The sequence below is a fragment of the Pristiophorus japonicus genome, chromosome 15 (assembly GCF_044704955.1).
Source record: "Pristiophorus japonicus isolate sPriJap1 chromosome 15, sPriJap1.hap1, whole genome shotgun sequence".
In the NCBI taxonomy this organism is placed as follows: Eukaryota; Metazoa; Chordata; class Chondrichthyes; family Pristiophoridae; genus Pristiophorus; species Pristiophorus japonicus.
Genome location: NC_091991.1, coordinates 49,963,299 through 49,976,107, shown reverse-complemented (window position 1 = coordinate 49,976,107; position 12,809 = coordinate 49,963,299). Strand labels below are relative to the sequence as shown.

Here is a 12,809-nt window from a genome sequence, read left to right as displayed (position 1 = left end):
AGGATTTAAGTAAGTGTTTAATAACCTGTAGTCATGATTTGTGCACTGATTTTGAACCCTATAATTGTGTTACAACTTTATAACCTCTCCTAATGAAGCATCACATGTGCAGAATCTTTACAGCTAAAATTCAAACACCCAAGGTATAGCTTTTCAAGAACAAACAATATAAAGTTATATTAAAGATGACTGATGCGTTAAATGGATTCTTTCCATTTGGTAACTTTGGTAGCAAAGTTTTATGCCAGTTATACTTGAGGTGATATAATTTATGGGTCAGTTATACAACATAGTGATTCAAAGAATTTTGATTCAAACAATTTTAGTCGATTATCGAGGAGTGTTTAAAATTTAATTTTTAATGATTTATTATCTCTCTGCCAACATTAAAATTTAACTGACATTTAGATGCTACTTTGAGCAGGTTGTGACTCAAACCTTTGCCTGCTGTATAACGTGACCTTATAATCAGCATTTAAAACCTAGAAGGGTTTAAGTCACTGAACTCTTAGAAACTTTTGTTTTGTCACATATACACACAATTTGTACATTTCTGAAACCGCCGACGACAGGAAGAATGTGGGCAGGTGCAACTGGCTATATGCCCCAAAACTCTTTTCCATTTGAATCCGATCTCTTCGGCATTCCCTCTCGATTAGCCCACCATTGGGGTTCTGCCTTCACCTACTTATGTCTCAATCTCTGGAATTCCCTCCCTAGATCTGTGCACCCCTCTGCCTCTATCTCTATCTCCTCCAAGCTTTTGGTCACCTCCTAATGTCTTATTCTTTGGTTCTGCATCCATTTTTTAAATCATGCCTCTGAAGTATCTTGGGACACTTCTCCATTAAAGTCACTATGTAAATACAAGCTGTTGTTGCTATAGTAAAATAAATGGCAACCAGTACACAAATATTACATGCTACTGTATACATAGCAAGTGATGTAATGTTGTTGTAGCTATCTTATTAGATATTTAGCATTTGAGGTGAGCGAAATATATTTTAATTTAGCCTTCAGCAAAGGGGCGGGGGTAGCTTGGCTCACATCCCAATTACCAGTAAATTTTACACTTAACACTATACAACAATTCTGTTGTACACCCCTATCGCTTTTATTTGGGATTATAAAATCTAGGCTACCGTGCCAATTAAATACATCCACATGGCCATTTACTCTTTCCAAACTTTAGTGTGTGTTCATAAAATCTGGTCTGGTGTATAGGTTTGATGACCATCGCACTGCATAAACCCATTTAATCTAATTTATCTGTAAGTTTTAAACCCACTTTCCTTTTTAGTAAGCGAGACCGTTTCCAGCAACATGCCGTACAAGTTTGACTCTTATTACAATTATGTTATGATATTACAAATCATAACATAAACGCCAAAAGAGACAGATACAAGCTAGAGATCTACGGGAGTTTATTTGCATTCTGTAATTTTTATTGGTACAATTAGAATTTAATTGAGTCCATTTGGACGGACACGACACTGTAACAAATGGCAAGTACATAAAACGCCGGTCGAGCTCCTCTGGAGAGGAAAAATACAGTTCTATTAGGTTTGCAGTGTTATTAAATACTCGGGTCTGTTTAAAGATCGGTGAAACGTCTCTTAAAATGCTCTTTTTTAGTTGCTGTATATATTGTCCTTTCCCCAGGCCTTTCACAAGGAGAGAAGACAATCAGCTTGAACTGCAAAAGGCAGCGGGGATCTTTCACCCAGTAACATAAATAAGAGCTATTCAACTAAATTTCCGAGAACAAAATACGGTTTTTTTATAAACAAATACAGACATATCATTCCAATAATAATAAGCAAACTGCCTCCCAACATTTTCTCACATCTACCCCACCCCCAACACGTGAGGCGACAACTGCAGGCCCGCAGATGATTTTTTTGGGTGATTTTTTTTTCCTCTTGTGGGGAACTTACTTCAACAAACTCGAGGCTCCAACGTGGTTCAAAGTCTCCTCGTCCGATGTTCTCAGTGTTTGCAACCAATTTGTAATTTTAACGTGACAAGGAAGGAGAGAAATAAAACTAGTTTTAAAAAATAACATACACAGGAGGAAGGTTTTTTTTTCTGTTCAGTAAAACTTGGAAGCAGAGATGAGGTCATTGGTTTAAAAATAAAAGGATGGCGTCATTTCAGACCAATCCCACTGACAGCCACTTACCAGAGCAGGGGCTGGGGAGAGGCCAACCATTCACTCCGCTTTCTGACATCACCAACGCACCTTCCAGCCGCACTTTGTAACACTATAACCTCGTTCAGATTGAGAGGGTGCTAAATCAGTTTCCCCTTCTCCTTCTCCTTCCCCAATCTTTTATTCGCTCCTTCAGTTCTTGATACTTTGTTTCTAGCGGGGCGGGATTTCAGCAAGCAGCACTGAAAGGACAATGCTCCGTATTCAAATTACCCTGCTGCTTGGGAACGCTTCCAAAGAGCTTTTTTAACCTTTACTCCACCCCCCACCCCACACACACACTTTTCCTTTAAGGATATGAATAAATATAATCAGTTCTCGTCTGTAATTTTTGTATTACATATCTATATACTTAATATGCAATGTGGTAAAAGATACGAAAGCCTATTGGGAAAGACTAGTTGTTTCAGATTGTGTTTAATATCCCGGTTGATCGTTTTGATTTATTAATCCCAGTGGCAGAGCTATTGAGTTACATACAGAATATAATAGCAAGGAGAGAGAGCGCGATCTCATCGGAAGCTCAGGGCATGTCATCTCGCCTTTTGTTTTTAAGTTGTTACAGTTTCCCTCCGATGGATAACATTTCTTTCCTATCCTATCATTTTATCCAAAAACGGTAACATTTTGTACTTGATGGTTAGAAGAGGAAATGTATGAAAAATTGTGCCATCTTGAATTGTGAAAGCAGTGTGATGACGTGCTGAAATGTTTTTCATTGAGTATAATGTATGCATTGCATGTTTACAAAGCATTAGATAAAGCTAACCAAACAATTTATTGGTAGAATTGATACACCTTAAAATTCAGGTAAAACTGAGTACAGTACAAACCCATGAAGAAATGTTCATTGTGGCACAGGCTCTCCAAGACGAATTTTTAAAATCTAATCAGCTATTTTAAGCCACCTTTATTCACAAAAGTGTTTTTTACAGTGGCCATTCTTTTAAAACAAACTCCCTTTTTTGTATTAAGACTCTTTGACAAGATCAAAACAAATATAACACATACAGAAATTGTTAGATAACCAAGCAGTTCCCTGAGCTTTTGATTTTTGTATATTTCCCCTTTCAGAAGTTATTTTTTTCCTTGTTTTGTTTTGAGAATCTCCCTCGCCTTCCTTGGTGCACCCTATTTCTGGATTGAAAAGGATTCTATCAATGTTTCTCAAGTCAGACTCTAGAGATGTGTCAGAATGGCATGAGGTGTGACTCCGTTATATCTCCCTGTAGGACCCACCAGGCATCCACTAAGTTCCCCTGTTTAATGCCATGGCCAACATCTGGAACAGCCACATGAGGAATCAAGGGCATAAACCCATATTTTGCTATTCCCAATTGTCATTTCAGATGGATTCTGTCAGAAAAAATTAAGCATTCATCTGATAAAATGAGAACACTTCTGCATTTTGCAACCGATTAGCCCACTGGTAGGTTTATTAAAATCTGACCATTTAATGGATGATTCACATAACAAATCAGAACACCACATCCAATGATCTGTATATTCTAAAGGTACTGGTGATTATTCTAATGTACTGAATTACATGGGTTTTAGTATGAAATTATTTACTGTCGAGTTTTTAGTACTGTTATTTGGGGGTGAACTAAGCAGAGATAGGTAATTCCCTTCACAGTGGGATGGGAAAATTTAAAGGCCAAGTCTGCTTGATAGGCCTGGAAATGGGAGCAGGTGACTTGGCTACAATTTCAGCCAGGAATTGTTAATAGTACAGGTGGACCTAAAAGATGAGTAAGAATATCTTTCTTTACAATAATGTTTCTTATGTCCGTTATGACTATTGAGCTGTCAATCAATTATCTTTTTTCTTTATTGGTGAAGTGTCCAAATCTTTTTTCTTTCTAATAGGTTATTTGCTACTTTCATTATTCACCTATCATATCACACAAAATCTTTCAGATGCCCCAGACTTTCTTTCTCTCTCTTTATTTATCTCTCTCACCCTCTCTCTCTCTCTCTCTCCAACAACAGTCCAAGTCCAAAACTCATTACTCCCTCCAAGCCTAGACTCCGGTATCTGGCTCACAATCCCAGGCACATGTTGCTGAGTTGCAGACTCCACGCAAGCCACTCTGCCAGCTGTTTCATTGGTAATGGCAACATTTTTAGACATTGTACCTATTTTGTCTAGAAAGGATTTTTGTTTCATTGATAGTATTAATAGAGTGTTAGAGGCAGAACCCCTCACCAAATTTAAAAGGTGCTTGGATATGCACTTGAAGTGCTGTAACCTACAAGGCTACAGACCAAGAGCTGGAAAGTGGGATTAGGCTGGAAAATAGAATTAGGCTAGATAGCTCTTTTATTTTCCATACATACATAAGAACAGGAGTAGGTCATTCTGCCCTTCGAGCCTGCTCTGCCATTCAATAACATCATGGCTGATCTTCTATCTCCTGTACTATCCCTATATCCCTTGAATCCCTTAAAATCCAAAAATCTAGTGATCTCTGGCTTGAATATACTCAATGACGGTGCATCCACAGCCCTTTGGGGTAGAGAATTCCAAAGACTCACCACCTTCCAAGTGAAGACATTTCTCCTCATCTCAGTCCTAAATGGCCTGCCCCTTCTTCTGAGACTGTAACCCTTAGTTCTGGACAGATAACAGAGAGGCAGGATAAATGGGTCATTTTCCGGTTTGCTAACAGTAACTAGTGGGGTGCCGCAGGGGTCTGTGCTGAGGCCTCAACTATTTACAATCTATATTAATGACTTGGATGAAGGGACCAAGTGTAATGTAGCCAAGTTTGCTGATGATACAAAGATGGGTGGGAAAGCAAATTGTGAAGAGGACACAAAAAATCTGCATAGGAATATAGACAGGCTAAGTGAGTGGGCAAAAAATTGGCAGATGGAGTATAATGTAGGAAAATGTGAGGTTATCCACTTTGGCAGAAAAAATAGAAAAGCAAATTATAATTTAAATGGAGATAAATTGCAAAATGCTTCAGTACAGAGGGACCTGGGTGTCCTTGTGCATGAAACACAGAAAGTTAGTATGTAGGTACAGCAAGTAATCAGGAATGCAAATGGAATGTTGGCCTTTATTGCAAGGGGGATAGAGTATAAAAGCAGAGAAGTCCTGCTACAACTGTACAGGTTATTGGTGAGGCCACACCTGGAGTACTGCGTACAGTTTTGGTCTCCGTATTTAAACAAGGATATACTTGCATTGGAAGGTTCACTAGGTTGATTCTGGAGATGAGGGGGTTGACTTATGAAGATAGGTTGAGTAGGTTGGGCCTATACTCATTGGAGTTCAGAAGAATGAGAGGTGATCTTATCGAAACATATAAGATAATGAGAAGGCTCGACAAGTTGGACACAGAGAGGATATTTCCACTCATAGGGGAAACTATAGATATATTTTTGAATGATAAGGGAATAAAGGGTTATGGGGAGCGGGCAGGGAAGTGGAACTGAGTCCATGATCAGATCAGCTATGATCTTATTAAATTGCGGAGCAGGCTCGAGCGGTCAAATGGCCTACTCCTGCTCCTATTTCTTATGTTCTTATGTAGACTCCCCAGATAAGGGAGACATTTTCCGTGCATCTAACCTGTCAAGCCCTGTAAGAATTTTGTATGTTTCAATGAGAGCAACTCTCATTCTTCTAAATTCGAGAGAATATAGGCCTAGTCTACTCAATCTCTTCTCATAGGACTATCCACCCATCACAGGAATCAGTCAGGTGAATCTTCGTTGCAGTCCCTCTATGACAAGTATATTCTTCTTTAGGTACAGAGACCAAAACTGTATGCAGTAATCCAGGTTTGGTCTCACCAGGGCCCTATATAATTGCAGTAAGACATCTTTACTCTATTACAAGAGAATTTGAATATAAAAGGCCAATATACCATTTATTTTCCTAATTGCTTGTTGTACCTGCATGTTAACTTTCAGTGATTCAGGTACAAGGACACCCAGAACACCAACATTTCCCAATCTCTCACCATTTAAAAAATACTCTGCTTTTCTATTTTTCCTACCAAAGTTGCTAATTTCACATTTCTCCACATTATATTGCCATGTTCTTGACCACTTGCTTAACCTGTCTATATCCCCATGAAGCCTCTTCGCTGCTTCTTCTTAGGCAATCTGCCAGAGTCAAGGATGACTTGCTTCCACACTAAAATGAGTTCTAAGATGACTAATGAGTCATTTGCGGGATCTACAGACTCTTGTCACAGGTGGGGCAGGTGGTGGTTGAAGGGACAGGTGGGTGAGGTGCTAGGTTTGTTGTACACTCCTTCCGCTGTTTGTACTTGGCTTCTGTGTGCTCCTGACGAAGAAATTCAAAGTGTTCGGTGACTTTACAAATGCTTCTCCTCCACTTTGAGCGGTCTTGGGCCAGGGATTCCCAAGAGTCGGTGGGGATGTTACATTTTTTCAAGGAGGTTTTGAGGGCGTCCTTAAAGTGTCTTCTCTGCTCTCCTGGGACTCATTAACCATGACAGAGCTCGGAGTAGACTGCTTGTTCCGGGAGTCTTATCAGGCATGTGGACAATGTGGCCCGTCCATCAATGCCTTAATGCTGGGAATGTTGGCCTGAGAGAGAACATTGACATTGGTACTCCTATCCTGGCAATGGATTTGTAGGATTTTGCAGAGGCAGCGTTGGTGGTACTTCTCCAGTGCTCTGAGGTGCCTACTGGAAGTTGTCCATGTCTCTCAAACATATAGGAGGGCGGGTATCACTACTGCTCTGTAGACCATGAGCTTTGTGCCGAGTTTGAGATCTTGGTCTTCAAACACTCTTTTTCTCAAGTGCCCTAAGACTGCACTGGCACACTGAAGGCAGTTTTGGATTTCGTCATCAACGTTTGCCCTCGCTGACAGAAGGCTCCCAAGATATGGAAAGTGGTCCACGTTGTCCAAGGTCTCATTGTGGATCTTGATAATCAGGAGGCAGTACTATGCGGCACTGGCAGGTTGGCAGAGAAGCTTTGTCTTACGGATATTTAATGTAAGGCCCAATCTCTCGTACGCTTCAGTGAAGGTGTCAATGATGGTTTGGAGTTCAGCCTCCGAGTGTGTACAAACTCCAGCGTCATCTGCACACTGTAATTAAATGACACAGGTTAGAACAACCTTGCTTCTCGACTGAAGGCAACAGAAATTGAACAATTACTCATTCGTCCTGTATATTAGCTCCACTCCAGTGGGAAGCTTGTTAAAGGTGAGATGAAGTATTGCAGTGAGAAAGATTGAGAAGAGCGTTCGAGCAATGACACAGCCTTGCTTGGCCCCGGTCTGCACTAGTATTGGGTCTGTGGTGGATCCTTTGGTAAGGATCACAGTTTGCATGTCATCGTGAAGCAGGCGGAGAATGGTGACCAATCTTTGAGGACAGCCACATTTGAGAAGGACATTCTATAATCCCGCTTGGTTGACAGAGTCAAAGGCCTTTGTGAGGTCAAAAAACGCCATGTACAGAAGTTGATGCTGTTCCCTCCATTTTTATTGAATTTATCGCATGGTTGAAATCATATCTGTTATGCTTCTTAGTGGACGGAATCCGCATTGCGACTCTGGGAAGAGCTTTTCAGCCACTGGGAGGAGATGATGAGGATTCTTGTGATAATTTTCCCTATGGCAGACAGCAAAGAAACTCCTCTGTAATTACTGCAGTCGGACTTGTCTCCTTTCTTGAAGATGATCACGATTACAGCATCTCTGAAATCCCCTGCTATTCTCTCCTCCTTTGAGATAAGAGAGATGAGGTCATGGATTCGCACCGAGTACTTCTCAGCTATGCTTTAGTACTTCGGCAGGGATTCCATCTGCTCCAGAAGCCTTGTTGTTTTTAGCTGTCGGATGGCCTTTTCAACCTAATGCCAGACTGGGTTTGCTTGAAACCTCTTTGCATGCTCGTCACAACTTACATTCCTATCTAGCTTTGTATCATCAGCCAACTTGGATTTGGTTTCCTCATCCAAATCATTGATATAGATTGTAAAGAGCTGAGGCCCAAGTACTGATTCTTGTGGTACCCCACTAGTTACAGCCTGTCAACCCGAAAATGATCTGTTTATTCCTACTCTCTATTTTCTGTCTGTTAACCAATCCTTAATCCATACTAGTATATAAACCCCTAATCCCATGAGCCCTAATTTTGTTTAATAACCAATTGTTTAATAACCTTATCAAATGCCTTCTGAAAATCCAAATACACTACTGTTATGTTCAGAATAACTCCACAAGACTGTATATCTTAAGCTCAAACTGTTGTGACCTTAGTCTCTTTTATTGTAACTCCAGAGTGAGGAAGCAGCATAGTAGACTGCCTTTTATACCCGCTTGCCCAGGGTGTGCAGGTGACCCTTGGGTCTCCCACAGGTGCGCACCCTGGTGGTAAGTCTTACACATTGATAATGTTTACATACATAACATCATTCATCCCCAATGTCTTAGATACAAGTTATTTATAAGTTGAGGCAATCTGGGGCTCTGCGTTCCCGGGTTGATCGCTGGAGTTGAAGTCCTGGCATGGGTGAGTCGGTCGGATCATTGCTGCACTGCGGTGCGGCTGGTCTGATCAGATTGTCGGGCATGGTGGGTTCATCCTCGTGGTTGACCGCGAGGTCAATTGCTGGTTGGGTGTGTGTGGGTGGATCATTGATGGTGATGTCCTCTTCAAACTATTCTTGGTTGTCAGTGAACCGCAGTTTGGTCTGATCCAAGTGCTTTCTGCACGTTAGTCCATTCAAAAGTTTGACAACAAACACTCTATTTTCCTCCTTGGCTAACACAGTAGCAACAACCCATTTGGGACCATGCCCGTAATTAAGAACAAACACAGGGTCATTAACCTCAATGTCATGTGTTACAGCCACGTGATCATGGTACACGTTATGCCGGTGACGCTGGGTTTCTACATGATCATTGAGATCCGGGTGGACTAAGGAGACCCTGGTTTTGAGTGCTCTCTTCATTAGCAATTCTGCAGGGGGAACCCGGTAGGTGAGTGGAGTCGTGTGTGGTAGCTCAGCAGAATCCGAGATAACCGGGTCTGCAGGGAACTGGCCGCCACGTGTTTCAAGATTTGCTTGATGGTTTGGACTACCCGTTCCGCTTGACCATTGGATATGGGCTTAAACGGCGCAGACCTGACATGCTTGATGCCATTGCGGGTCATGAACTCGTTGAATTCTGAGCTGATAAAACATGGTCCATTGTCACTAACAAGGATGTCGGGCAAACCATAGGTGGCGAACATGGCCTGGAGGCTTTCAATGATGGCAGTGGACGTACATGACGACATTATTATACATTCAATCCATTTAGAGTAAGCATCCACTGCTACTAGGAACATCTTTCCTAGAAACAGGCCAGCGAAATCTACGTGGACCCTGGACCATGGTTTGGAGGGCCATGACCACAGACTCAGTGGGGCTTCCCTTGGTGCATTGCTCAACTGTGAGCAAGTGCTTCATTGGTGTACGCATGACTCCAATTCTGAGTCAATGCCGGGCCACCAAACGTGCGACCTGGCGATAGCCTTCATCATGACTATGCTATGGGTGGGTACAGTGAAGGTCGCGCATAAACGTTTCCCTGCCTTATTTTGGCAAAATTACATGATTCCCCCATAGGAGACAGTCCAAATGGATGGACATTTCATCCTTGCGTCGGTGGAACGGCTTAATTTCGTCTTGCATGTCCCCTGGAACCACCGACCAGCTCCCATTGAGGACACAGCTTTTTACTAGTGAAAGCACCGGGTCCTGGCTAGTCCAGGTCCTGATCTGACGAGCCATGACGGGTGACCCCTCTCTCTCAAAAGCATCCAGTACAAGAAGCAAGTCTGCGGGTTGCGCCATTTCCATCCCGGTGGTGGGCAATGGTAGCCGACTGAGGGAATCAGCACAGTTCTCAGTGTCTGGTCTGTGGCGGATTACATAATCATATGCAGATAATGTTAATGCCCATCTTTGGATGCAGGACGAAGCATTGGTATTAATACCTTTGCTTTCTGAGAACAACGAAAAGAACAGTGTGGTTGGTTTCGTGCTCGAGTCCAAATATGTATTGGTGTATTTTCTTAACCCCGTATACGCATGCTAATGCTTCTTTCTCAACCATACTGTAGGCTCTTTCAGCCTTAGATAAGCCACTGGACGCATATGCAACCGGTTGCAGTTTGCCTGATCCATTGGCTTGCTGTAACACACAATCAACCCCATACGAAGATGCAACACAAGCTAGTACTAAACGTTTACAGTCATACAATACAAATAACTTGTTACAACATAGCAGGTTTCTGGCCTTGTTAAAGGCTATCTCTTGAGATTTACCTCAAACCCATTCGGCACCCTTGCGTAGCAATAAATACAATGGTTCCAGCAAAGTGCTCAACCCTTGTAGAAAGTTACCAAAATAGTTGAGGAGTCCCAGGAACGAACGCAGCTCTGTCACATTCTGTGGTCTGGGTGCATTCTTGATGGCCTCCATCTTGGAGTCCGTGGGTCTGATGCCATCCGCTGCAATCTTTGTTGCCAGAAATTTGACCACTCGCGCCAGGAAAACACACTTGGAGAGTTTCAGCCTGAGTCCCACTCTGTCTAGTTGCTTGAGAACCTCTTCCAAGTTGTGCAAGTGTTCGGTGGTGTTGTGGCCAGTGATCAAGATGTCGTCTTGAAACGCCACGGTGCGCGGAACTGATTTCAGCAGACTCTCCAAGTTCCTCTGGAAGATGGCCGCAGCTGAGCGAATCCCAAAAGGGCACCTGTGGTATATGAACAGTCCTCTGTGCTTGTTGATGCACCTCAATTTTTTCGAAGGTTCAGCCAGCTCCTGTATCTTATAAGCAGTGGTTAGATCTAGCTTGGTGAATAACTTCCCACCTGCCAGCGTTGCAAACAGGTCATCCACTTTGGGTAGTGGGTACTGGTCCTGTAACGAGACTCGGTTGATCATTACCTTGTAGTCCCCGCAGATTCTGACCGTCCCATCGCTTTTCAACACCGGAACAATTAAACTGGTCCACTCATTGAACTTGACTGGCAATATGATCCCCTTTCATTGAAGTCTGTCCAGCTCGATCTCGACTTTCTCTCGCATCATGTATGGAACCGCTCGGGCCTTGTGACGAACGGGTCATGTATCAGGAACTAGACGGATCTGCACTTTGGTGCCTGTGAAGTTGCTGATGCCTGACTTGAATAATGATGGGAATTTGTTTAGCACTTGGGCGCTCGAGGCATCATCCACCGAAGACAGTGCTTTGATATCATCTCAGTTCCATCGGATCTTTCTTAGCCAGCTTCTGCCGAACAGTGTTGGGCCATCGCCTGGTACAATCCATAGTGGTAAATCATGCACAGCTTCAATGTACAATACCTTCACTGTCACACTGCCAATGACTGGTATGAGCTCTTTGATGTAAGTGCGCAGCTTGGTATGGATCGGGCTTAGTGCTTTGTTGCCGCACAGTTCTCAAAAGCCTTCTGGCTCATAATTGACTGACTCTCCCAATTCCATGGAAACTGGAGTGCCATTTAATTTGACTTTTAACATTATCGGAGGGCTTTTGGTGGTGAAGCTGTGTACCCCATACACTTCCTCTTCAGCCTCGGGTTGAGTTGCCTCTCTTACTCGTTCAGCGTGATCCGCGCCGGAATGGTCATCTTCTGCCGACTCTGCCACGTGGTGAGTCGCAGCATGTCTGCACATTTGCTGGAGGTTCCCCATTGTTCCACAGCCCTTGCACACATAGTGCTTGAATCGACACTGATGGGCTTGATGATTACCCCCGCAGCGCCAACATGGTGCTAATGGATTCACATTCACGCCCCACGGCGGACTCTGAGTCATCCTAGGTCTGCCCTCTGCGGGCGTGTAGGCCCTATCACGTACAATTCTGCCTGCTGAAGGCGTTATTTTATGCACAGTACTTGCCGATGAGTTTCGATGCTGCAATGATATCTGTTTAGTGTTATCGTTTCTGGACTTAAAAGCCTGGACTATCGTGATGGCCTTGCTCAGATCTAGGGATTCATCAGACAGCAGTTTGCGAAGAATGACCTCGTGGCCGATTCCAAGCACGAAAAAGTCCCGTGACACTTCCCCCCCCAAAATCCAGCAAATACGCACGGTCCCACAAGGCGTCTTAGGTCGGCGACATAGCTCGCCACGTCCTGGCCCTCAGAGCGGTGGTGAGTATAAAAGCGATACCTGGCCATCAAGATGCTCTCCTTCGACTTGAGGTGTTCCCGAACCAGCATGCACAACTCTTCATATGTCTTCTCCATTTCATCAGTGCTAGCAGATTTTTGATGAGGCCATATATCTGTACCGCAAACGGTGAGGAGAATCGCCTTGCGCTTGACCGTGGTTTCTTCTTTTCCAGCTCGTTGGCCATGAAGTACTGGTCAAGACATTAAATGAAGGCTTCCTAATTATCACCCTCAACAAATCTCTCAAGAATACCAACGGCAGCCATAACCACGTGAAAGTTTGTGATCTGTTACTAGTCGCCAATTGTTATGTTCAGAATAACTCCTCAAGACTGTATATCTTAAGCTCAAACTGTTGTGACCTTAGTCTCTTTCTTGTCACTCCAGAGTGAGGA

The 12,809-nt window shown here is 43.1% G+C and overlaps 1 protein-coding gene across 1 annotated transcript in view; it reads right to left on the bottom strand.

Annotated features, from left to right (window-relative positions):
- The window catches only part of dusp16 (dual specificity phosphatase 16), a 109,969-nt gene extending 107,655 nt beyond the window's left edge, over positions 1–2,314 (bottom strand). The window contains exon 1 of the mRNA XM_070900410.1: positions 1,938–2,314. The gene's annotated coding sequence lies outside the window, so the exon portion shown is untranslated. The remainder of the gene's footprint in view (positions 1–1,937) is intronic.
- Between the last annotated feature and the right edge of the window lie 10,495 nt (positions 2,315–12,809).